Source organism: Columba livia, chromosome 7 (genome assembly GCF_036013475.1).
Source record: "Columba livia isolate bColLiv1 breed racing homer chromosome 7, bColLiv1.pat.W.v2, whole genome shotgun sequence".
In the NCBI taxonomy this organism is placed as follows: domain Eukaryota; kingdom Metazoa; phylum Chordata; class Aves; order Columbiformes; family Columbidae; genus Columba; species Columba livia.
In genome coordinates, this window is record NC_088608.1 from 30760230 (window position 1) to 30785959 (window position 25730).

Here is a 25730-nt window from a genome sequence, read left to right on the forward strand (position 1 = left end):
CATGTATTTACTTCAGTTGAATTTACAAGTGATTATAGTTTTTGTTCTCACAAGCATGAGTTTGAAATGTTAAAGACAGAATATTGAGCTTCAGCAAATGGGAAAGGAGTTTGATTGAAAGAATATATATGAAGCATAAAGAAGAAATACAGTAGGAGAATGTGAGTAGGGTGGCAAAGTGTTCAAGTTTCTGCTCCTGTAACTTCGCTTGGGCAGAGCTGGGTGAAATACTGCTGTTCTTTTGGGGTGAACTGTTGTGGTTGTTCTGACCTTACAACACAAGCAAAACAGGAGGGTTTTGGTGAGTTCAGAAGATGCCTGCAGAAGCTCCTGGAGGGTGAGATGTAAGGCATACTGGGATGGTGGTCCCCTTCCCAGGATCTCCTCTCATCTCGGCAAGCTAAAGGAAGTTCTGACCCTGCATCCTTTGAGGAATGGCATGAACACACACAAAGAAGTTTTATTCAGCTGGTAAAAGTTATTTCCTCTGTGTTGTTATTGTTGAAAAGGTTCTGGATTATGCCCATTTAGGACATGTTCCTTCTCTGAGATTATATATAAACAGTGAACAAAATCAACCTCTCCTATTCTCAAGTAGTCTGTGCCATGCTTCTGAGGCTGCCAAGATACTTAATGATGAAAAATTGAAAGTTCAAGCACAGCTTTAAAGGAAGGCAAGCTGATACTACAGAATAAAAAAAAAGTAATAGTGTATGATCTGAGATCTGTGTGTACATGCACGTATGCATTGGGTACAAGGCTGGTTTGGGACTTCTTGCCTTTTTATAAGCCCATAAATCTACCCATTTCCTGACCAGCCCTTAGTTTACTTCAGCATGCAGTCTCTCCTGGCTCTGTGAATTTGAAGGAAATGGAAATCAAGAATCAAATTGGGCTCTCTAGGTTTTTAGGTTGCATAAAGCACACACACAAGTACCAGGCAGTTCACTTTTTGTTCTCTGAACTTTTCTCTCTCACAAGCTATGGCAGCACAGACCTGCCGTGGGAGTCAGGTAAAGGCTGTGTGTGCCAGCCTCTCCTGTCCCTGAGACGCATGCGGCTGGTGTGCCCGAGATTTAAGTTGTCTTTTCCTGTCGCACTGAATTTCAGTGCTGCTCCTTCTCTTGGAAAGCATGGCACAAGCAACCCAGCAGTTTGGGAAGGACCATCTGCCTTCTGGACAGTGACCTGTGGCAGGGCAGGAGCTGTCCCAGCCCCAGCATTCGTTCACGTCAGGCTCCCAGGGACACGTCCAGCAACCCAGCGTGCCTGCAGGCTGGCTGCCGGCCAGCGTCTGCCAGGGCGGAGGGCAGCATAAGGCTGCTTACAGTGATCCTGCACGCTTCAGGAATTTTCCCATGGCCCCAGAATACCCTTGCAGCAGTGCGCAAGTACTAAATGAGGGATTAAATTAGCCTCCAAGACTTAAAGTAACATCAGTTTTATTGCTTTCACTGTTTCTTCATTGACAAAATTCCACCAGTGATAAAATACATTCTCAGACGTGTACTGTGGAAAGCTTAAGTTGTCTCTGCAGGTCCCATCTTTAACTGACAGGCCTAAATGATTGCTCTTGAAATAAAGAGTGTATCTGTGAAATGGAGTGCCCCATAGCATCTTGGTGCTGCTAGGATGTCACGGACAGTTTAAGAAGTGGACAAGTCCAGTTGAAATGAAAAGAGAGCGAAACAATTATAGATCAGAACTAGCATTTTCTACCCAGGGTCACTGCATCAGTGATTAGGAGGAAAAAACGGGGAAGTAATGTCTCTTGTGCATTGCTCTCTGTCCTTTGTGCCTTTGTCTCTGCAGTGACTGAAAGTACTTGTCAAACCAGTGAAAACTAGCAGTGGAAATAATGTGCTGCTGGTGGCTGATGGCAAAGTTATGGTAAAAGAGGTAGGGGCTCAGGAAAAGGAGGCTGTTGCGTTGCCTCCTGTGTGTAAGAGCATCCTCCAAGGCTGGACTGTTGGATGGGGAGAAGGAGTAACAGAGCCTGCAAGGTAGCACAGAGGGCTACAGGAGTGGGTGATAAAGCTCCCATCTCTGAGCTGGGGTGTCAGTGCAGCCTGTTTGCAGCTGAGGGCCTTGGAAGTGTTAGGGTGCCCTTTGATAGCGTGGTTTTATTTCTGATGCTTCTGGGGCTGCTGCAGTGTCTCTTGATGCTGGTCTCTGGGCCTCATGGTTCCCCACACACTGTGAACAAATTTAGTGTCTCCTCACATGAGCTTTTCACGCTGCTGTCTCAGTCCATGAGCTGGTTCACGGACGTGCTCTGCACAGGAAGATACCAAGACCATCTGCTCACCTGTACTCTGCCTAGGCCTGGTGTGGGGCTGTTTCTAAGTAGGATGAGGAACACCCTCCAAAAGCTCTGTCACATTGAAATTCTGGTTTTGAGTAGCATTTTAAGTATAAGCATTACTTGCACTTCTTTTTCTACTGTGAATCTACTGATACTCAGAAGGAGAAGCACCTAGGTGGGGATGGTGGTTGGCAGCAGCCATCCTGAGCAGAGGCTTGATAACAGCATAAGGCCAAGGTGAACTTGCGGGGTACTCAGGGAGAGCATTTGCATATTGATATTTTGTTCAGTTAGGCTGGAAACTCTTCAGATTAATTCTATAGAGAGTGAAGTGAGCTTCAAATGACTGCACTGGAAGTACGCCATAGCTTGTATTCCAGGTTTAAAAATTTCCCACACCTCGTCTGGAAATTAACATTGTACAGAAAGATGTTAGTGACCAATGATTAGAACAGTTTTTAGGAAAAAGGATGCAAAATGATACCTGCTGGAAGGATTTCTTGTAGTACCTAGAGATGAAATGTTTTCCTGATTTCTAGCCAGTCAACAGCTCTAGAGATATTTTTGTTCTGCTTTTTCATTTTGTTTGTTTGTTTGTTTTTCCTCAGTGATCTTTGTAGCAATGCCTTGTGTTGAAGGACATGCTATGCATTACAGTGGAGGGGAAAGTGACACTAGGGAAAGATCATAAGTGGGCAGAGCTCAAGATATAACTTAGTGCTGTTACTGGCGTTTTCTTCTCTTTTGCCATGCAGCTGGCTTGAGTGTCTCCTGTTTGGCATCTGGAGGGTTGTAAGGAGGCATCTCCACCTGGGCAGTTTTGACCCAGAGCTACACCTCGGTATGCCATGCCTGCCCTCACAGCTCACGAGGCATCAGATGCTCTTTCATCAACTTCCCCCTTAAAAATAGTCTCCTGCCAACTGGTAGGCTGTTCTGCAATCTCACCATTTGTTAGAAACACCTCCCTATCAATGGCCACAGGGTTCTTTTATGAAACTAGCCTTTGGTTTTCCTTCCTTTGTGTTTATCCCTTATCATCCATCTACCTCTTTCCTCCTTTGGAAGAGGGGCTGTCATTCTTTTTTTTTTTTCCTTACTCAACCTGTCTCTTCCTTTTTTCTGATCATCTCAATAGCCATTATCTGCATCCTCTCTCATGTGAAAACACCTGTTTTGAACATAAACTGTAAAGGCAGAACACTCTGTTAGTTGTTTTTATCAACTATCGAAGGTAGCACTTGCTACATTTTGAAAGATTCAGGAGTGGTTGTTAAGCAATGGAAAGGAAGGAAGGAGAATGCCCCCTGTCACTAGTAAATCATGATGATGATGGTGGTGGTGTTAGTAATAATCCTGCCTAGCAGGCTGAGTCACTAGTAGACACTTAAAACTTGTTTACAGCCAAGAAGCAAGATTGTTCAGGCAGGAATTGAAAGGCAGAGGTTATACAACTTGCTGTGGCTTTTTATTAAGTGTCTCCCCAGCTGCTTGAATGCAAGAGGTGGGCCAGAGAGACCAGGAGGGCAGAGGAAAAGGGAAATGTCATCCTTCCTGTAGTGTACAGGATGTACACTGTGTAGTGATGAGGAAAGGAGCTTAATTTTGAGGAAGAGATTGGTAAATAAGGGAAACTAGACAGTTGTATGTTGCAGCTTGTACTCAATGCTTTGGTCAGGATCAGCAGTCGACCCCAGGACTGAGTTTTTCCATTCCTGTGCAGTACTTAAATGACTTTATAAAGGGACAAAATTAAGCAAGGGGAAGGTGAATTGACAAGCTGATTTTAGTTTTTTGAAGACTTACTGCATTTGAAAAGTATTGTTTCCTTTTGCATCTCCAACAATAAAGTTGATATAATACTTCCTGTAGGTCAAGAACCAGTCCAGTATACTAATGCTGAATTCTCACGGTGGTGAGTTTTGTCCCCTGGATCATGTGAAGGGGAAGAAAACTCACCACCATGGAGTAGAAGTTCAGCTTTCCTAAAGGCAGTTGAATTTTTGCTGTGGACATTCTTTTACAACATATCATCTTGCTGAGGATTATAGATTTATGTCTATATGAAAAAGGAATTTCCCACCGTTCTAAAAATTATAGTTTCTGTTTTGAAAGGTATACAGTCCATGCCATGTGGTGTGTGTACCAGCCCTTACCCAAACTGGAGGGCATCTCTGTGTTGGTCAGATTATGCCATCCATTAGGGTGCGACCAGGCTGGTGACCTGCTCAAAAAGCCCTTGCACCACTTGCCTCCTCCAGTGCCATGACCTACCAGATGTCCCCCATTTATTTTCACAGCAAATCCTGCTGCTGTGTAAAACCACTTTTGTCTATAGCATACTTACTGCTGAGTTCTCTTGAACTTTCCTGTGAAGCATCTCTTTCTGGCTGGTGTCAGGACTGGGATACAGTGCACAGGGATTTGTTCTCTCCTGCCAGCCCTGTGGGCTGGGAGTAGTGATGCCCGCAAAGCACTCATGGAAAAAATGATCCCATTCCCACTTGATAACTGCAAAGGGCTTTGTAGTGGGAGTCACCTAATGCCTGGGCATTACCAACACCCCTATGTTCAGTGCTGGGAAACTTGATGCTCAGAGTTAAGCCTGAGTTACATGTATTTAAGCAGTGATGTTAGTAAACACGCTTTTGAAAGAGATAAGTGGGAGTAACAGGAGTGCTGTGAGCGTTCTGGCATGAAAGGCGTTTGAGAGAGGCAAAGATTCATTTGTATTGAGGAGTGAAGCTTATGAGAAGAACAGATGTTTGAATCATAATGTTCTTTCCAGCATAGTTGATGAAAGAAAACTCTTCATAATCGTGACCAAAAAATATTCTAGTTGTCATCCTTAAGATGAGTCATTTTTTTTTCCCTCATTTTTAATCCCTCTGAGACTTCGGTCCCTTCTGAAGCAGGAAGTTGTAATTCAGTCCGGTCTCTGGCCGTGACATGTTGGGCAGCTGGAATAATTATGCGGGGAGAGGGATATAATATGCTGTGCCGCTTCATGTACAAGTGAGGTCTTCACATGGAAAGGGAGATCCTGACATGACAGACACAGCTTGTTTTCTTCATTATTTTCTAAATCATCCGTGAATCAGAAAGCTTCAGGATGTTTTTGTCATAAAACTTTGTTTGCCTGTTGTTCTACCTTTTCTCATGTCTGCGTGGGATATCTGAGGTAGATTGCAAGGCACTTTGATCAGTAGTCCTTTCTCAACAATTAATTCATAATGTTACCTGTATCTAAATCTGTAAGATTTGTCTTTTGCAGCATACTCTTAATAATAACTCCCTGGTATCCTTATTTTAATAATGATTTCTTTTGTGCAAAAAAAAAAAATTGCTTGCTTATACAATTATTCTTGTATGAGTTTTGCTGCTAAAAATCATAAGAACACAGAATTATATTTGTGTTTTATGAGCATAATGAAAACAGAGACAAAAGGCTCAAGTCTAGGGTTAGTGGCAGCGTGCCTGGGAACTAGCTACTGTGTGCAACAGCTTTTGCTGTGATTCTTGTTAATGCTTTGTGATTCATTGTTGTAGCTACCATAATATTAGTAACTGGGTGTCCAAGTCTGGATTAGATCACTGTGTGCTCAAACAGCAGAACTGCTCCAGACCCCAAAGAGCTTGCAGTCAAATCTACAAAGGGGTGTTGGAGGTGTAAGCAGCCAGACAACACGCTGGTGAGGCTGTATTTGTCAGTGTAATTAGTGGCTTAGAAACTCTGTAGTTCATGCTGGGAAACTGTCGATGGAAAACCATACTCACATGATGCAGTTCACCTGGGACATATCAGCATGCAAGCACATACATTATGCAGCAACAAGGGAGCTGTCTTAAATCGCTTGGGTTTTCTGACTCAAAATCTGGTGTGTTTTGGTTGTAAAACACACGAGGCCAGCTTCATCTCTAATCTGTCTCTGCTGTTTAGTATGTTTTCCATTTGGAATATTTTTCTCTCTAATACAGCAAAAGTCCAGTTACTAATGCAGCCAAAATAGTTCAGCTCCATGAAAAACTAATCTGAAAGTTGGCCTTTAAATGGAACTAGATTCCTTCCCCCCCCCCCCCCCCCCACTTTTTTCCCCCCATGTTTTAAATGTTTAGATAACTGGCTTCAGCTAGCAATAAACCCAGCAAATTAAGATAAGAAAAGCTTTTCTGGCCCGAGTGAGGAAGCCACAAAAGTGCCTTCTCTCACAATCTGAAAAGTACCTGTACCCTTCAGAGCAATTCAGTACTTTGAAATGCCCTGAAGTCAGGTCTCCCTCTTGGTTTGAGTTCAGCTTGCTGCTGGAAATGGTGTTACCAACTAAACCAATTTGTGAATTAAAACAATTGGTATTATTTGTTAGTGTGGGGTAGTGTCTAGTGTCAGCTCTCTACTCACAGCTTGTGACCTTCTCCACCACACTACCTGCAGTCTACCCCTAACTCTCCAGCCCCTCTATTTTCTTCTGTGGTACCAGGTACCACTAGTTTCCTCATCGCTTGGTTCCCTATGAAAGACTCACACTACCTCCTGTGATCTTTCAGACCCACAGCACTTGGTTCTTCCTTGCATCCCTGGCTCCCTTCCCTCATGTTTATTCCAATTCTTCACCAAAGTGTCTCAATTTACTTCTTGAATGTTTGGGGCCTTCTGACTTAATTTGAGTTCCATGTAACATTTTCTCAGCAACTACATCCTCTCCGCAACGACTCCCCACTGTAGGTTAACCAGCACCTGTTTCATCCTCTACCTGTCTTTGCTTAGACAGTTAATTGGGCCAGAAAGAGCATATGCTGTGGCTGCGTGTGAGCTCCACATCTACTAATTAGACCATGAGGACACTGCCAAACAGAAAGAATAAGAGCTTAGCTCTTCTTGTATTTCTGTTCATAGAGGCATTAAGATCTTCTCTCTCTTCTACCCATCTGTGGATTTCCTAAGGTGGTAGGTAGGAGCTTGGTATCTTCTGTCAAATAAGATAGAAATTGGCCGATGTGATTCACAATTATGGATGTGGATAGACACAGCAGACTTACAGACACAGGAAACCAGAGCAAAAACATAATGAGAGAATTAGGGAGCAAGCATTTTTGGATTGCTTGTACCTTCACACATCTTCAGCTGAGTTAACTGGCAGAACCGAGCAGGGAGTTGGCACTACTGGTTGAATGTCAGGGAAAAATTTTAAGGACCTCTTACATAGTTGTGGATGCAGGTTGGTATCGGGGACTTGATGCATACTTTGTGATTTATGTTTTCTTAAATGGATTCTGGTGCTACATTGTGTCCCGTGTTTAATCGCTACCAAAGGCAGTTCTTTGTAAAAGTATTTTTAGAAATGAGCATCCATCAGAAGAAGAAATGCAAAAACCTTTATATAGAACCCTGGAGGAAAGAGAGGGGAAGTGTTATGGAGATGCTGTGAAAGAATTAAGTCATTTAGAGACAGCCAGTTGGTCAGGCCAGCAGTCCTATGGAGTTGAAATAAGAATCTGCATTTTCATTTGTTTTTATGCTAACATCAACAGCAGGGGTTCCTTAATGTAGTTTGAGGGCTGCAACCTTCATCAGAGACTTCTCATATTCACATACATATTTTAAGCAGCGTCTACTCTTGATAGTCCTAGCTGATCATCGAGAGTTTTAAGGGATTGTGGTCCCTTTCAGCAGGGCTGAGCTTCTAGGCTCCCAGGGGCCAGGGCTGTTAGACATCTAAAGCTCAGGATGCCTCAGTCCCCAGAGCTGTCAAGCACGTGGCATCCTGGATCCCTCTGCTTCCCCAGCATGCTCCAGAAGCAACTCAGGCTGTGCTCAGTGGCCAAAGTCGCAGTCCTCTCCTTTTGGGTCTCCTTTTTGTGTCTGAAAAAGTTGGTTATGCTGCCTCCAGGCACATGCTGTGTCTGATAAATGTCCTTCCTTGAGAAAAACTTTCTCAAATCTGGCTTTGAAGGCTTTGGTTGGGAGCCAGAGCATCCTCACACATATGGGAAGAGACAGCCCTTTCCCTGAGGGGTCTGCAGCATAAATAGGCAAGTTACAGACAGCACGAACATTATAATCCGTGTTTTACAGCTGGGAGAACTGAGGCACATACTTATTTATTCATAAGTTCAAGGTCATGGAGCAAGTGAACAGCAGAGCCCTGGTCTGAACTCTGATGTTGCATTTCAGTGCCTTAACCATAAAGTTGTTCTTCCTTCTGAAAGATCCTTGTGATTATAGAAATATCTGTTCTATACCACAGTGGTAGAAGAAAGGAAAATCTCTATTTGAGTAAAATAATCTTGAAGGTACTTGAATCGGTGGATGAACTTTGTCATCCTTTGGTCAATTTTAGCAAATTCTTTGCAGCTAGTGCCTAATGGGAGAGGATAAATTGGCAGCAAATAATAAACTAAGAATCCAGAGAAGAGGTGAAACAAATCATTCTCTCAGCAGCCTATAGATAATAAAAGGGAAATCTCTTTATTTAAAGTACCTTATAATTGCTAATGTTTTTAATCTCCTGGAAAATCCATGTCTATGAAGAATAAGCCAGGCTTTTGCTTAAACACAAAGGAGAGATGTTTTGGGTTTTGTCACTGGGAGGTCTGGATGATTGTAACATTCTTCCTCTCTTTGCAACCCTATGGGAGCACAATCCCAGATTAACTGCAATTAGGAGAAAGAGAAGGAAAGGAGGAAAAAAATAGGAAAGTGATGTCATTGAACCAAGGGGCTGTCTGAGCTGGCCTAAACTGGCATACCCACAGTGTTGTGCATCCTAGATGTGAAAGCAGGTTGTACAGAGCTCAGCTGTGGCTACTGTGATTCCAATTGCTGTGTGCCTCTTTGCACCATGTTACACCCACAGCTATGATATGTCCATTGTCTTCTGTGTCTATAGGGTCAAGCTTCACTCATGTTTTGCCTACATGGTGTATATCCTGTGGAAGTTGGTGAGAGTCAGTTCCATACATGTGTGGGTGCGAAAAGGGGGGAAGGTGAGAACTCCAGGAAGCCAAGAGGTGCCAGATTTGGAGCTGGTGTACATCAGGGTAGTTCTCTTGACCTCATTGAAATCACTCATGGTAGACGCTGTGTAGAATTCTTCTCCAAAAAATCAATTGACAGTGATTAAAAAATCTCCTTTAGGATCTTGCTTAATAGGAGGTATGAGACACTCTCTAAGTTCAAGCAAGTACATTTCGTTTTATTATACTGCATGGTTGAGATCCTCTGGTGTCATGGGAGGACATTTGTGCCTCTGCTGTGCCATGTCCCCATGCAGCCTGACCAGTTCAAATGGAACACCACCATCTTTTAGTGTGTCCCCTGCTGCAGATTCATAGATTTGTTGCCTCGTCTTGTGAAGAATGCTTTATTGTCTGTGATGCTTAACTCATGACAGGTCAAAGTACAGCTGCAAATACACACATTTATGCACAACATTCAAGATGGATAGACCAAGTATTATACTAATGTATGAAGATGCAGGTGAAGAATTGGGAGACCTGCCTATTGCACCGAAAGTTATATCAAAGGTCTACTTTTTTCCCCTTCTGTCAGCTCAGTTTCTGTCTCCCTTGAGAAGATGGGAGCCAAGGTTTCTGACATAGCTCACTGGCTGATAGATTTTTTCCTCTTAAAGCTGATTAATCTGAAATCTGAAAGATGCCTAATGCTCTGGCATGAACAATGTCCTCGAGAGGGTAATTGACCTTTCACAGGGAAATTTGTCCTGTTCTCACCTTAAATGAGATACAGTCTGGCCAGTCTCTTAATTGCAATAGCAGTAGCTTCCTTCCTGTGGATGAGTAGATGTGTCTTTTTTAAGAGAGAGCTGTGTGAGATGACTCCTTCAGTAAGTGGCTAGTAAGTTATTCTGATCAGAGGTGTGAAACTCTTCCTCCTTCCTAGCCCACCACTGGCAGCATGCCATTCACATAGTCTGCATCAGCTGTGGCATTTAACACGAACACCGCTGAACAAGCTTCTTTTAGTAGTTTATTACTGGATCTTGATTCAGCCACACTGCTAATTATTTGCTTTGAATTGGCTGCAGGCTTGGGGTGCCTGTTCTGCAAACTGGCTCTGAGTCAAACTGCGGTAATGCAGTGTCCATAGCCATTAATCCAAACATTAATGTAAGACTGTAAATTAAAAAAAAAAAAAAAAAAAGCAAAAAAAAGCGTAGACAATACAGTGCTGCCATTTGAATTTACAGAAATATAAATACATAAAAATCAGCCTAAAATTATAAAGCTAGCAAATGGATAAGATGGAGGGGAAACCAGAATGTTTCTTCAGAGCTTTGATTTGTCTCAGCTAACACCAAAAATACTTTTTGTCCTGAGCAGCTGCCAGACTTGCCCCCGCCTTGCACATACACATAATTGTCTGGTTTCAAATCAAGCCTTGTAACATGGTGCAGAACATGTATGTGTGTTTGATCTTCCTCAAACAGAATATTGTGTAATAGTACTGGGCGGCAACTCTGCTGTCAGCTATTTTTTTTCCGGAATAAAGTATTCAGCAAAATATATCTGTCTGGGCATCTCTGCTGCCTCTTACTGCAGAAGGTTGTAGAGCTTATGAAAATGCTGCAATGCAGCAAGTGTACTACCCCCGATTAAAAGTAGATTTTGTTGTTGTTGTTTTTTCCCCTCTTCTGCACACTTGGGGGTGGCATTTTAATCAAGTTCTCATGGTAACAAACATAATTTAAAAGCACTGAAGCCTACAAAACTAGTTGTTTGTGGTTTTTTTCTTTTTTTCTGTATGTGCTTGAGGTGGGTGTTAAGTCATTACAACTGCAGTGATGCCGGTTATTTCAGTGTTTCTGGTGCAGAGATGACAAGGGAAGTAAAATGGAAGGAGGTGTTGCTGAATGCAAAAAATCTTTGTCATCTTTTTACCAGGTTCTATTGTTGTCTTCTCTGTAAAGAGGGTGCAATTAAAGTAAGCTGTAATGTACTTCTGTTGCTTTCTCATTCTTTTAGTTGTATTCTGGCATCACAGTTATGTCATATTTGTAATTCCTGAGAGATGCAGTTTTATTGACAGATGTTTTGAGTCACTATCGCGAACATGAACTCCTATCAAAACACACATGAAAATGCATGAGAAGCTGAGGAATGCTGTATGGAGTTGTCATTGATTTCCGTATGTATGAATAGATGCAGAGAAAAGCAGAAACAAGGGGTTAAAGTTAAATCGAGAAGGATCTGAATTGAATGCTTCTCCTTCTGTTAATGAATTGATACTGAAAGCAGCACACGGCTAAAACATGCTAACTCATGGAAATCAGGCAATCATGTCTGATCACTAGATGGTCTACTGCTTTGCCATGTTAAATTGTGTTTGATGCTTTCTGTGTTATGAATTCACTTAATCTAGACTGATATTTTTGCAGTTCTGCAGATATGCAGTGAATAAGGGAATGCAAGTCAGTAATCCTCTGTGGGTGTCAGAAAATGTAAGATACAGCTCACTCTTAGCTGCTGAGGAAGAAGTTGGTTTACAATGATTAATGTATTGGCTATTTCCTGCTTTTAAATACGTGTGGAAATGAAATTCCAGGGATTTTTTTCTCTCTCTCTTTTGACTGCAGCCTGCCTACAGATTAGCAGTATAGGATTTAACACTGTAACAGCCCAAATGTCCTTGCCTTGCTTACCTGCAGAAGAACTACAGCCTTGTCTCAGGAACTGTGTGTCAGGGATGGTTAATGCACACTGGTGATCTCCCAATGTAGACATGGCTGGCTCTGTCCGTAAGACCAAGCCCACACCTTCAGAAAAGTGTTGAAAGCAGGATTTGCAGAAATACCAGGATTGCCAGTAAGAGAGAATGCTGCAGTTAGGGGCTGGGAAAGGACAGAAACATCTCAAACATGGGGAAGAAAGGTCTTCTGGTCTCCTTGGTCTTCCACACAGGTGTTGAGCGGCTTTGCAGTGAGACCAGACTGCTCTGCTCTTCCTTCTTCTCAAGATTATGCTGAATGCTTAGACTTTTTTTCTGCAAAAGGAACTGTTATTTATTTTAGTGTCTAAAAGTGCAGTTGTGCCCTTTCCCATCTAATTTGGCCTTGCATAAACACCTTACAATGATTTGCAGAGATGGGATGGTCCAGGGGTCTTAACGTATTTTCCAGCATGGCTACAGCACTGGACTTTGCTGCTGCCTCCCATTTTTATGATCTTGTGACTTCCTTGTTTGGCAATTGCTGAAATGGGAAAATGAATGTTAGGAATTAAGTTGTGGTTAATTTTTTTATCTGCATTTTGAAGAAGAGCTGGAGCAAGAAATGTCTTAATGCCATCTCTTTGGATTATTTTCCCTGACCATTTTCCATACCACTGGCTGAGAACTGGTCTGGGAATTTGAGCAGAAGACCGTGAATGCAGTACTGATCCTCCTTAATCTGAACTCCTGCGCCTTTCTTGCCGTGGAAGATTGTTCTGGTGTGATAAGGAGAACATTGGACAGTGTTCATAAATCCACCCATTGATTTTGGAAATCTTTCATGTTAAGACCTTCTGTGATTCTAAACAGGTAAACCAGTAGAGAAAGCAGTAAAAGGTCAAGAACCAAGGAAAATAGAGCCACATTGGTTTTTATACTAGGAAACAAAGAGAGCAGTGAAATATTAGCTATATGGAGAGAACTGATTATATAGTAACTTCCTGTCACCTGTGTGTTCATTTAGTATTGATAGAAAGAAGCCTTCTGTTCGGAAACATGTTTTCTCAATAGTCATTTCTTGCTGTGGAAAAAGGAAGAATACCACCCTTGTTTCAGAAGCTGCAAATGGTTGTGAGCAATGCTCCTTGGAAGCAGTGCAACAAAGCAAAGCACAATGTATTCTTCAAATCAGCATATCATTTGAATGGTTGATGTTTGAAATATCAACTCTATCTTTTAAATGGTAATTTTTGCACTTGATCACAGGCTTTATGTCAAATATAATGATATGGATATTGCAGTCTTTATTAGCCTGATGTTAACAATTCTCACTTCAGCAAGTAAAGCCCCTCTAAACTGTTCAGAAATTTAAAGAAAATTGAAATGTGTTGAGGATTGCAGTTTTTGTGCATCCTTCCACATCACATCCTTCAGTATCAAATAAGGTGCCTCTTTGAAGGACAAATAAAAAATGGCTTTAAGAAGAATCTCCTAGCTTTTGTAATATTCCCAGAGAACACTGACAAAGCACCAAAGTAAATCCTCACTGAAAATCTCTGCTGATTGGTATGTGCACAGTAGGGTTTGATCCTAGCAGTGCTTCAGCAAAAGGAGCTTTAGAGTTTTATTCTAGTTTGTGCTGCAGTCTCACTCATGTAAAGTGTTTCAAACCGATAACAGCTAAAAGGACAGCAGCAGAGTTCTTCTTTTTATAATATGTAAGTATTGTGGTTCTTTTTTTAGAAAGTGTTTTCACTGTTTCTTTGTTCTTGAGAGTGCATATGTAGGGTACCCAGCGATGCTGGAAAGTATCTTGATGCTGTACCCTGGAAAAGTGCCCCCAAATGCCAGCTCAGCCTAGTATACTGCAGAAATCAGGTGTGGGGTAGGAGAAGACTTTCATGATCTGCAAGCTGGTCAGGAATTCTCAATGCCTGAACCAGTATTTTCATCTGTGAGCATTTAGCACTGGCCTTAGGGGTGTTTCAGAGATTGGCATGAGGCTACACATGGGCTGTATGGCTGAGGCATGGCTTGTCTTGTACCCTGGAAAAATGCCTGTGGTACTGCCAGTGCATCACTCATCATCACTATGGATACAGCAATCTTATCTGCTGGTGGATCTCTGAGCATAACATATACATACCTTCATATACAGTCCGTTTCCTGATCGTGGTGCTATAGGTGAGGCTGCCAGCTAATGTGGCTTGCTGCTTTCCGTTATGAAATCCTGTTTCTGTTACCACTTTGCCAAACTTTTTTGTGTTTTAGGCTGCAGTTTTCCCCTCTGTCAGTTAGGCTTGTTTTGCTCTCTTACACGTGTTTTGGCCCCAGCTGCCTTTTGCTGCAGTCAGGGTTGCCTTCCTGGGCTGGGTTGAAGGAACCAGGTTTGCTGTTTTAAGTCAAGACCCTGTTTGTGAAGTTCTTTAGCATCCGCATTGTTGAGGAGGGGACAACGTTGTTGAGGAGGGGACTTTTGAAAGTTTGCTGAGTGTCAGGCGAGACTTGCTAGAGCTTCTGCTGCTTCCAGTGTCCCTGAACCTGACCAACCCAATTTACATCACGTCATATCATATCATATCACAGTGGCAGGGTGGGGGGGTGTGTGAAATAAGCTGCCTCTCCTTTGCTTAGTCTCCGGAAGAGGAGAAAATCCATGCTTTCAAATGCAGAGGCAACCAAAGTTGGAAAACATGGCCAAGAACTTGTGGAAGTGGGCGGTCTAGGGCAGAATGGACAGCTCTGATAAAGGATGCATGGGGAAAGGTGAGGATGGGTAAGCATGAGATGGACACAAGTTGTAGAAAGGGACTGGATAAGAAGTCCAGGAACTAAAACTGGAAGTTACTAGAGGAACAGGAATTAGGAAACTGCTGCTTGGGATGGAACCTGCAGGGCATGATCTGAAAGCGGACCTTGGTATGAGAAGGATAAAACTTTCAAAGTTTGCAGTGATGAAAGCGTGGATGGACAGCAAACATGGACAGGCCCTGTGTAGGGGACTAGAGCCCACAGGAACAATGCCTGGGGTGGGAAGCTGATGCAATGGAGACGGGGATAATCTATGCAGAGGGAATGAGAAGAATAAAATATGTTTGTTGAACTAAGCAGTAGCTTAGTAAATATGCAGAAGAAGACCCAGTTACAATTCTGCCATCATCTTTCATTTCCTTCACAGCCAAACTCCTGAGGTGTAACCTTGCAACCTTAATGTCATTGCAGATAGCTTTGTACGTATGATATATGTTGATGCACCTCTAGACAAAATCCAATTTGTGACAGTTACTACTTCTTCTCTTTTTGCATTTTTGTCAGTCTTTAGTATGCTCCGTCAACAATAGCAGAACAGAACTTTACATTCCTAAACAAATAAAGTTGAGTGCTATCCAGATGTGTCTGTTTAAGTGGCTGCCATAGCTGAATTTTGTTGCTGCCAGATAGACAGTGATTTATTCTGTAGGTTTTGTGCCCTGAGCTTTCAGAAATACACTTCTTTTCATCTTGAAGCCCGGCAGAAGTCTAGCAGTAATAATTAGCAAGCCATAAAAATCGACCTGATTTGTGGGAACCACTGAAGGATGCAAAGAGACATTTCTGTTCGAGAAGCTAGGAACAAAAGCGTGTGGTTACTGACCCAGTCGTGTCAGACCTAAATGTTGAGGGAATCCCAAGTGATAAGCGTTCTGCAGTCTGAATACTGCCTATTCATTCAGCCCTTCTAGCAGAGTGAATGAATCATCTTTTCAAGCAGAGACAGCCCCTCTGGGTCAGACTGGAGGTCAGCGGTGGGGCGTGTTTCAGACTGCTTGTCCTAGATGAAGACGGAAAACATACAAGACTTTGCTTATGCTATTGCAGCTTCAAGCATCCCATCTATAAAATATTTACATATAGTATCTCATGAGACCTCTTACAAGTGGTGGCTCTGGATGTATAACCAGGTCCTTCTGGAAGAGCCATCTGCCTTCCTAGCTGCTCATATGCTTTTTCTCCTCAGCGTCACCCCTACCCCAGAACACTTTTTCTCTACTGGTCTTCCTGTTGACGTCCCCAACCTTATCATTAGCTCAGTGTCATCATCTGCAGTCTATAGATTTTTAGCATGAGGTGGTCAAGTTCTGCAGAACATGATGAAAATGAGCATTCCCTTCCTTCATCTGGTGAACCAGCTCCACACAAGTGCCAAGATGAAGTCTGCAGACGCTGTTCTTGCTGCATTGGCAGAAGGGATATGGAAGGACGTGTGCCTGGGATGTAATGCCACATTTCATTTAGAAACCTATTAGACTAACAAAGCTGTTCATTTGCTAGAGCCTGGCCTTGCAATGGGTGCTTTTCATTTACAGTGTAATACCGCCTATGCCGTACATTTTCATTTAGAGTTTCTTAAACATCGTGATGCTCAGCAAGGAGCTATGACATTCCATCACACTTGATGGACAAGGGTCACCTTTAAAAATCAGTGGCAGAAAACAACACAATTATTTAATATCAATATTATAATAGCAAATAAAGCCTCTAAGCTGTGTTAGATCTAGATTTTATTTACATGGTAAAAACATTCCTTTTTCCAGAAAAAGCTCTCAAATGGAGAAATGATGGGAAAATTAATGGAAGAAAATATCAGCAGTTGTCTTTTGAACTTATATGAACTTCTATCATGCACCACCTCTTGCACAGTATAATTCCCTACAGTGGGTAGAATCACCTCTGTTCATTTGTAGGGAGGCTGCCACAAGTGAGTTCTATTTGATGCACCATACGTATTTGTGGAGAGAGTGATTGTTTGTTTTCTCTGCTTATCGTCATGTTTCACCAACTTTTATAAACATCTCCTCTGTCCCAGGATGAAGAGTCATAGCCTGTTTAGTCATTCCTTGCACAGAAGCTTCTCCAGCTCTCTGATCATCCCTGCTGAGCTCTCTGTACCTTTTCCACGTCTACTATATTTCATTTGTGATTAATACTTAATGCTTTCAGGCATCCTAAACCAACTTCAGCATTAATGCTGCTGGAAGATTTTGCCAAAGAAAAAATACAGAGAAATTCGATATTGTTCATATGTTGAATCCTGGGTACCTCTCAAAAAAGACATCAGAAGCACCTGAACACGTAAATGTGTGTGCGAATTTTCCGTGTCCATCAATGATGTACATGTCCTGTATCTCGTTGTGGTTTTTGTGTCCTGTTTTCCTCCTAAGTGGAATCTCTGATGCAGTCCATGGAAGGACACACTTCCCTTGTGCAGAAAATCACTTTGAGGGTATCTTCTATATGCACTGCTTGTACTGGAAAGAGCGTGTTGATCTGAATCTTCATAGGCATGTAGGCACCTGCCTTTGATGGAAATCAGCAGGACTGTGTCACTGGGTGGATACTTGGTGCATTGAGAACACGCTGATGTGAGACTGAAGCTCTGTGGAGCTTCTTGCCTCTTCATGTGGAGCACCTTGTGCTGGCCACTGCTTGTGGCAGGAGTCTAGACTGGATGGTTTGATTGGAAATGGCAAATCTGAGCTTTTCTCTCTCCTTCCGGCTGCCTCTTAGTATTAAAACAACACACGTTCAGCCCCATGGGTTGGTTTTTTTCCAGACTTTTTCCTCAGTTACTGAATTTGTTCATCCGTCACATCATATCATTCTTGACATGCACTTTCTTCATTCAATGCAACTTTCTTACCCTGCCCTGCTCCCCAGCCCTGGGCTTGCTCTTTGCCTCCCACAGAACTCATTCATTCTTCATTGTATCCCAGGAGAACACACTGACTTCGCATACGCATGTCAAGCCCTCAGCTCAGTTGGGAAGAAAAAGGGTGGCAGCAGAACAAGGTTAAACCCAACCTGTGGCAAGAATTGGGTAATTACATACACCCGTGGGAGCCCTGAAATGGGTCTTTGCTGTGACAGCAAGTCCCGCAATTAAGATTTCAGAAAGGCTGAATGACTCAGTGAGTTGGTTCCTCCTCACACTTTGAATACCTTACTTTTCTTAATTGAGAAAACCAAGGAATTAAAAATTAAATTTCAAAAAAATCACTGTTGTTAAAATAAAAGCTGGGGCACATAAACTCCTCTTTCTGTTTCATTGCACATCCCAACATCTTAACTGAAGCCCCTTTTGAGAAATAAACTTCCTCTGAAAGTGAGGGGCTGCAAAATCAGCTCCTGTGGCTTCATATTCCTTCAATGCTGGCTCTGTCCTCCCTGCATCCTGCCCCTGTGCTCGAGCAGGCAGGAGAAGCGGATGCTTGCTCTTCTTTAGTAGGCAGTAGAGTTGGTTTAGTAAAGATTTGGCAGGGAAAAGCTACCACATGATAAAATTATATCCCAAATATTGGGATTTTACTGTCTAGAGTGTTTAAGAGCACAAAAGATTTCTGGGTATTCTCAGTTCTAGGTATGGAGAGATTCTTTTATTTGTCTGGGTATATAGTCACGGGTCACATGAATGGGTGGTTGAATGTGGTGTACAGCAAATTTTTAAGTCATGCAAGCATGACGGTATATTTAAGTTAGAAAAAGTCCTTTGTTTATAACATTGTTGGTTAGAAAATAGTACGAAGGGTTGAAATAACCCTACAACTTCTGTAGGACCAAGGTTTTGCAGCACAATAGTCACTGGTCAGACATTCCCTAGGAAAAGAAAATCTATCACTAGCTAATCCATGCCAAGTTTCCTGTAAATATAGAAGCAAAGAGACTTTGCAAATAACCTCTCTTCCCATCAGTTTTCCAACCTTTGCTCTCCTTATTTCTATTTATTTATTTACAGTTATATGTTTTGTGCTGCAGTTAAAATCATTGGCTTCTGCTGGCTGTAATGGGTTCCTGGGCTCCTGCCTCTAAGGTTTTGTGAGCACAAAACCTTAGAGTCAAAGATGCTTAAGTGAGTCTGGTTAGAGGGACCTCGGAACAAGCTTTCTCCTGTCTGATGCTCTTTCTCAGCATGAATAAACAATGCCCCTGTTAGACAATTAGATGCTTCTGCTTCCACTGTGGCCTTGGCATGAGTGTCTGGTGTGTCCGAGTATTATGAAGTGAAGCTAAAAGCACTCTCAGCAAAAAGAAAAATAATCTGCTGCCTTTGACCTGGAGAGAAACTTTTTTCACATGAGCAAGAATTTGTGCCCAAAGTGGAGCAGCACATGGCCTTAAAAATCGTTTCAGGTTGTCACCTTCATACTTCATTTTCACATCAATATCTTTGTGTTTGTGGAATAATTGACTGTATTCCTTTACTTCAGCACGTGAATGGGACAGAATTCAGTTGTGATGGCAGCTGGACCTGAAAGTCCACCCCTGGAGTTGCTGAACTACCCCCTTTTCAGTGGTTCATGGCCCAGGAGAGGGCACAGAGAGCTGGAGTGTGACGCAAATGCCAAGTTCCAGCTTTTTACCGTAGGCTGGTTCTCCTGCACATATTTATGAAGAATAATCTGCCAAAAATTAGCCCAGGACATACTGCTTTCCATTTGTAGTAGGTGACGTGATGATACTCCCAAAGATAGCATCTGAGTATTTTAAAAGATTGTACAGTAGCAGGGGTGGAATTAGTTTTGAAAGTAAGGTAAGACCTTTAAAAAAATTAAAAAATGCAGACACATTTGTAGAGGCAGCATTTTTTTGTTTCTAATTAAAAGCTCACTGAGTAAAGTTAAGATTGTGTGAAAATGTGTCATGCTTGATGAGATCTTTGTGAAACTGGAAGAAGTAAAGATGTGAAAGTAATTCATGTATGTTGAGAAGGAAAAGAAGCCCCAGTGGAGTTCGAATGCTTATTCTGGGTGAGATTTTGGTTGTGAGTTTTTGCTTAGCAGTTAAGCTTGTAGCACAGCTCTGCTAAATCATCCAGTTTGCCTCACCTGCTTACAGAGTAGCTCCACTCAAGTTGGTAAGAGCATAGACCTGTACTACCTGTAAAATATGCAAGTAATGTATTAGCATAATTAATTAATTCCTTGCTGCCTAATTTCAGCTGTCATCTATCATGTAGTCTCTTGAGAGAAAAGATGCATCATTAAATCAATGTGTGTTACCAAGGTCAGTGTAGGGAACACGAAATCATGCAAAATTTCACTCTTTCTCTGGACTACCTTCACCAGACCGCATCCTAATACAAGTATTGATTAACGTGACTAGACAGTAAAGGCTGTACATGTAGACAGTACATGGCTGTATAGCCTGTTTGCAGTAGCCATGGCAAATACAAAGTTTGGCTGCCACTCCTTCAAACAACAGCCTTGAAAAAATATGAGTATTAGAATATTGTAAACTCAGTAGTGTGTACTATGTTGCCTTCTATATGTGTGTGATAAATAAGCATAAGACAACTTTGGTTTTGGGCTCTCAGACTACAGCCTTTTACAAACACTGAAAGTTATAATGGAAGTGGCAGTGGGGAGGGGAACCGAGCATTTAATGTTCATTTTTTATTAGCCGGCCAGTGTTTGTTCCTGACAAAATTTCAGCTGGCCAAACTAGTGAAATGTTGGCAGCCACAATGCTTTTAGTATGGTGTATTTGTGAGTGTTTCTAGTAGTTCTAACTTTCTTTTTTTTTTTTTTTTTCCTGGGCTGTGATGACTATATAAAGCTGTGTATTACTTCTTCCTGACTGATGAAGAGTTTTCCCCTTATGTAGTATTTTGAGCACCCTTGTCTTGTATAGCCAGTTCTCCAGCTCTGCTGTGTGGTACAGATTTTCTACTCTTGTCTTGCCAAGGTTTGAAGTGACCACTCTGGTAAAAGGGAAATATGAAGAAAACAATGTCTGTTTATCTATCGGATATGTTTTCTGGATGATATCTGAGTCTGCTTTTCCCATTACAATCATCTTAAACTAAAGTTTCCTCTCTTCTCCCTAGCTTTTTAAAAATGTAATAAGTGTGGCACATATTTTATAATTAATTTGATAGCAAAAACCAGACTGAAAGTACAAATAAGGACTAAGTCGTTGAGACAAGTGTTTATTTTGCTGAGTCTTTATAATCTCTTTTTATTCATATTGTGGAAGAACTGAAGTGTACAATGTAGAAAGTTTTCATTTCCAGTTGGATTGTTGTAGTGTTTTGAAAAGCAAGGCAGTTAGGAGAGGGAAGCTGTATAGAGGGTGACAAGCATTTCATGGGCAAAGCCCACTTCAGTGTGTCCATCCCATGTAGAAAACTGGTGAGCTGAATTTCCCCTGAAAAGCCCTGAGAGTGCCACGCAGTTCAGCTGCTTCTTTGGACATTTCCCTGTCCGATCACACCCCAAATAAGTTTATCTGCACACAGCCCTTGGAGCTGGTGCTGTTTATGTATGGTGGGGTTTTTGTGCCTCCTACACTGAGGGTGAAAAAGCCAATGTTTCCATAAGCGTTGGTCAATCTTTTTCTTTACCAGGATTGAAAGTCAGGGCATTGGCACGGGCCATTTAGATGGTTGCTGGCTAACAGCCGTGGAGCCTCGTGTTTCAAACAAGCCTGCCAACTGCAATGCTTTCTCTGAAGTGCACAGAGAGGGCTCACGATGATCATTTGAAATGGTGCTTGGTGGAAAAATCAATGCAATGTGTCTGACTCTGAGGTGTTCCCCTGGGAGCAATACCATCCTTGTGTAGGGCTCGCTTCAATGAGTCTCCTGGAAACAAAAGACTCCACTGAGAAATTTGGGCGTCTTCTGGCTGCCAGGAAACATCCTGACTTCCCGGCAGCATTCCGTCTGTCCTTCAGCCCCTCTGGGTCCCGAGAGATCACAGGTGGGATTGAGCAGGGACCGCCTTCTCTGTTTACTGATCAGGAGAAGTCAAGGCTGTCATGGTGTCTCGTCTTCAAATTTGCAGGAGGATTGTGTGCAATTTAATCCAGAGAGACTTGTGTTTCTTCGTGTTGGCACCTTTACTGACTGGACGTACTTCTTTAGTGCTTTTGCCATTCTTATAATGGACTGAATTTACAGATAATAAGTTTTTGCTTTATTTCTTGTTTCAGATATCACTTACAGTTGTCATGGTGCTGTTGTTATGGTTACCATCTCCTTCACCAGCTAAAACGCCTTTCTGCAGGAAGCAATTATGATTAGTGATAGATGGGTGTGTGTGAGGGTGTTTGATGAATGGTAAATGGTGTAAAAATGCAGCATCATTAATAGAAATGGTTTGTTGAAAAGGGTGGTGTTGGAGCTAGAAGGAGTGTGCAGGGATTCTTCTGGCTTTTTAGCTAGAAGTGAGATCTGTGGTACGTGTTTGGTGGGTGTTTTTGGTGTTTTGTTTCTTTTTTTCTTTGCAGGCAGAAGCTGCTAGTACCATGATTTCACCATTACAAGAGAGAAGTGCACCCAGTTTTAGATTTCTGGAGTTTAGCAAGTTGATGTAGTCCCTGTGCATGGCAGTGAGGGTCTTATGCACTGGGCAACCATGTATCTTGCAGGGGAGCATCCACCAGCAGGTCAGCTCAGTTGCACTGTGCTTTCCAGCAGCCCAGAGAAATGCCGCCTTTCCCACCTGCCTGCCCCTGCTGCTGCCCAGCTATGGGAGACTCCGAGAGGCGTTTAAATCTCTGCACCAAAACAGGGGAGGACACCGTGCAGGAAGGAGCGGAGGAGCACAGAGAACGAGCAGCAGCTCCTCTGGTGCTCTGCTCGCTCTCTGCTGTGCCAGTGGTGCAGGTCTGATCGGCTGCTTCAGAGCCTGCAGCCATCCCTCATTCTCAGCTCTGACAAGGATGCAGATTGTGGTAGATTTTCTTGGTCTTTCCGCAGTGAGCCTCCTTTGTTCAGCATCTGGTCCAGGCACCATCCATTATTTTTTGTCTGCTTTGTAATCCAAGGTACAATCAAAAGGATTTTCTACAAAGAATATGTGACTGTTGATTAACTGTTTGCAGTGTGGAAAGGGAAAAGCCTTTAAAAATCCCCTAACAGCAATACAAGTGTGAAATGAACACTGCTGCATTTTTAACAGATGCAAGGTAGTATTTAGAAGAATGGTCTTGCTCCTGCTGTCTAGAAAGAGAGATCTAACTGCCAGCTAATAACTCAAGCAGTGAATGAGGAAGAAATAAATCCTATTTATTATAATTATGAGAGAAACCTGTTCTTCCTTTATTAGGTTCGAGAGGTAGAGTGGCTCAAATTGAACAAATGGACCATTCTGTCTAATATATACCATATTACTAAAATTACAGCACTTAGACATTTAGCAACAAGTGGTAACTTTTGTTAACCGTTTAGTGGCTTCTGGACCATGACCAAGCATTTTAAGTAAGAGGACAGCTAATGTGGTCCCTGTCAAGTGCCAGGAGACTTTCTCCCCATCCACGCTGTTTGCTGTGGTTGTTTTTGATCAGTGTGAATTCAGCACGTCGCTCACATCCGCAAAGAATTAAATTAATTTGAGAGAAGATGCATGTTAACTGAAATGCAGCAATGAAATGCAGCTGCAAAGCTTTCCATGTGTTCTTGGCATCCAAAATTATCTCTCTTGTTTTGTAAATATGTGGAAAGTCCATGAAGACAATAGCACTGTTAGGATTTGGGTGCTACATACTACAGGCTGAGCTTTATGATGGTGGCAGGAGGTTTATTAGCATTTGTCAGTCCAGGTTTCCCACCTGCTGTCTCTTGTTGCTTTTATGCTGGCCTCCTGATACCTGCTTGCTTTCCTTGACTCTTCTAGGCATAGTTGTCGGTGAGTTAAATTTACTGTCAAATTCCCTTAGGACCTTTTAATCCACAGTGCCTGATATTTAATATTCAGACACATAATCACAATTGCCCAGTTGGTATGTGGACATGAATTAAAGGTTTTCTTGGTTGTGTTATTTACCAGTATGAGTTAGATTGTGCCCTATTTGTATTTTTTTTTCTTTTTTTAATGTTGAGGAAGATTTTTATTTTTTAATTTTTTGTGTCATTTTGGAGACAATTTCATTCTTCTCTACTTCTTGGTGCCCTCTTCAAAAATTTATAAACACCTAACCTCAAAAATTTATTTTCTCTGAAAGAAATTATTTGAATTTCTTATATTTCATAAAATTTTCTGTCTTAGGCAGTCTCATTCAGGGGTTGTGGAAGCCCTGGGTGCCTGAGGTAATGCTGGCCATGCCTCTGCACCCCAGCCTGCCTCCATGCAGGGATCCCCACCTTCTCCTGAGCCGGGAGCAGAGTAGCTGAGTCAGTGCTATGGTACATCTGAGCTGAACAGCTCTCTGGGATTCAGGATTTGGCCTTGGAACCATAGAGGGGGCACTTTCCTCCCCTCTCTATCAGGAGCTGGTCATGTCCCCTGCCAGGTTTGTTTTTCTTTTTGGAGGGGTCTGGTGTGTCTCCTTTCAGCAACCTCTAGTGTTATTCTCTCCTCTGAACCGGAACTGTAGCTCTTCCTCTGTGTATGCAGGTGGCTGTTTCTCTTAGTCAATGAATTAGCTTTTCTGAAATCGAACAGCCTCATTTCACTGTGAATGGGCTCAAAGACACAGGAGCAGGTAAAAACATGGTTTGAGGCAGGAAGGCAGGGTATTTGCAAAATCCTTCAATATTGGTCTAATTCTGTTCTCTTAAAAAGTGAAATTCACGGAAAATTCGTCTGCTCACATGCAAAGACCATGTTAATATAATGCTAAGGTGATTCCGCAAGATGTACTTAAGAAATATATAGAAGGGCAGCTAGCATGACAGGATATTTAAATCAGCATTATCTTGGGTTTTGCACATCATACTCTCATGCTGTATTACTGTGGGTGATTTGTTGTATGTCGAGTTCAAAGCAGTGAGTTCAAGTCAGCCATGGCAGCAGGAGCCGGTGTCACATAAAAGAGCATATGGATTAAATAACATGTACAGTGCCTGTGAAAGGAGGAGGTAACTGCAAAGTCGAACCACACGTTCTCCACAAGGTTTGTTCTTTTCTGGCTCTGTACAGTTTCCAAATGGCTGAAAAGGATGGCGGAATTTGCTTTTTACATCATTTCTGCTATGAGTTATTAGTTTAGAAGGCAGGATGTCCAGTTCAGATCCATAATGCCATCCCTAATGCACCATGTGAGTTACAAGGTCATTAATTTAAGGTCTGTGAAATGCCTCTTTGCTGCTGTTGGCAGCTTCTGGTGGCGTGTGATCTCTCCAGAAAGGGGATGTCCAGGGTCTCAGTAGCATCCTGCATGTCAGTCTGGACAAGGAAAGCCTTTTGGGGAGGGCTTTGCACGACCCAGAGGAGCTGTGGGTCAGTATCACTGATGTCATCTGTGGTACACAACTGCACCTGCTTGATCCCTCTAGAAGGACGGGGCATTTCCCACCCCTGCTCCCATGCCCCAGTTTTTACAGTTGGCTTTGATCGGGCTTCAGGATGGGGAACGTAACAAAGGAGGAGTGTTTCAGCCATCCCCTGCCTTGTAGCTGGAGCAGCCTATGCTGAGGCTCTGTGGCGTATTGGTGTGGTGTCACCAGGATGGCTTCGGAGCAAGATGCTGTGCTGGGGCACTGGTGCCAGCAAGCTCTGCCACCCCTGCTGCAGCTTCCTGCTCAGCCGGGGCTGCTGTGGTCCCGCACCTGCCCAGTCACCCCTTCACTGCCACTGTCTGCAGCCGATGGACGAGAAAAACAGTGAGAACATCCTAGGAAGACTGCTGGTGTGTATTCTCTGATACTGAGGTTCTGCTGTAATGGGCAGGGAAAAACGGCTCATAAATATTTAAATTAACTTTTAACTAACTAACATAACATTTTAGAGGACTGGCTGTGCCTCTTTTCTGATATTTTTTGAAAGTTTTTCTTGCAGT

At 42.5% G+C, this 25730-nt stretch overlaps 1 protein-coding gene across 50 annotated transcripts in view; it reads left to right on the forward strand.

Moving 5' to 3' along the window:
* Window positions 1-25730, forward strand: part of MAP2 (microtubule associated protein 2) — a 226947-nt gene that overhangs the window by 125848 nt on the left and 75369 nt on the right. The gene's annotated exons all lie outside the window — the stretch shown is intronic.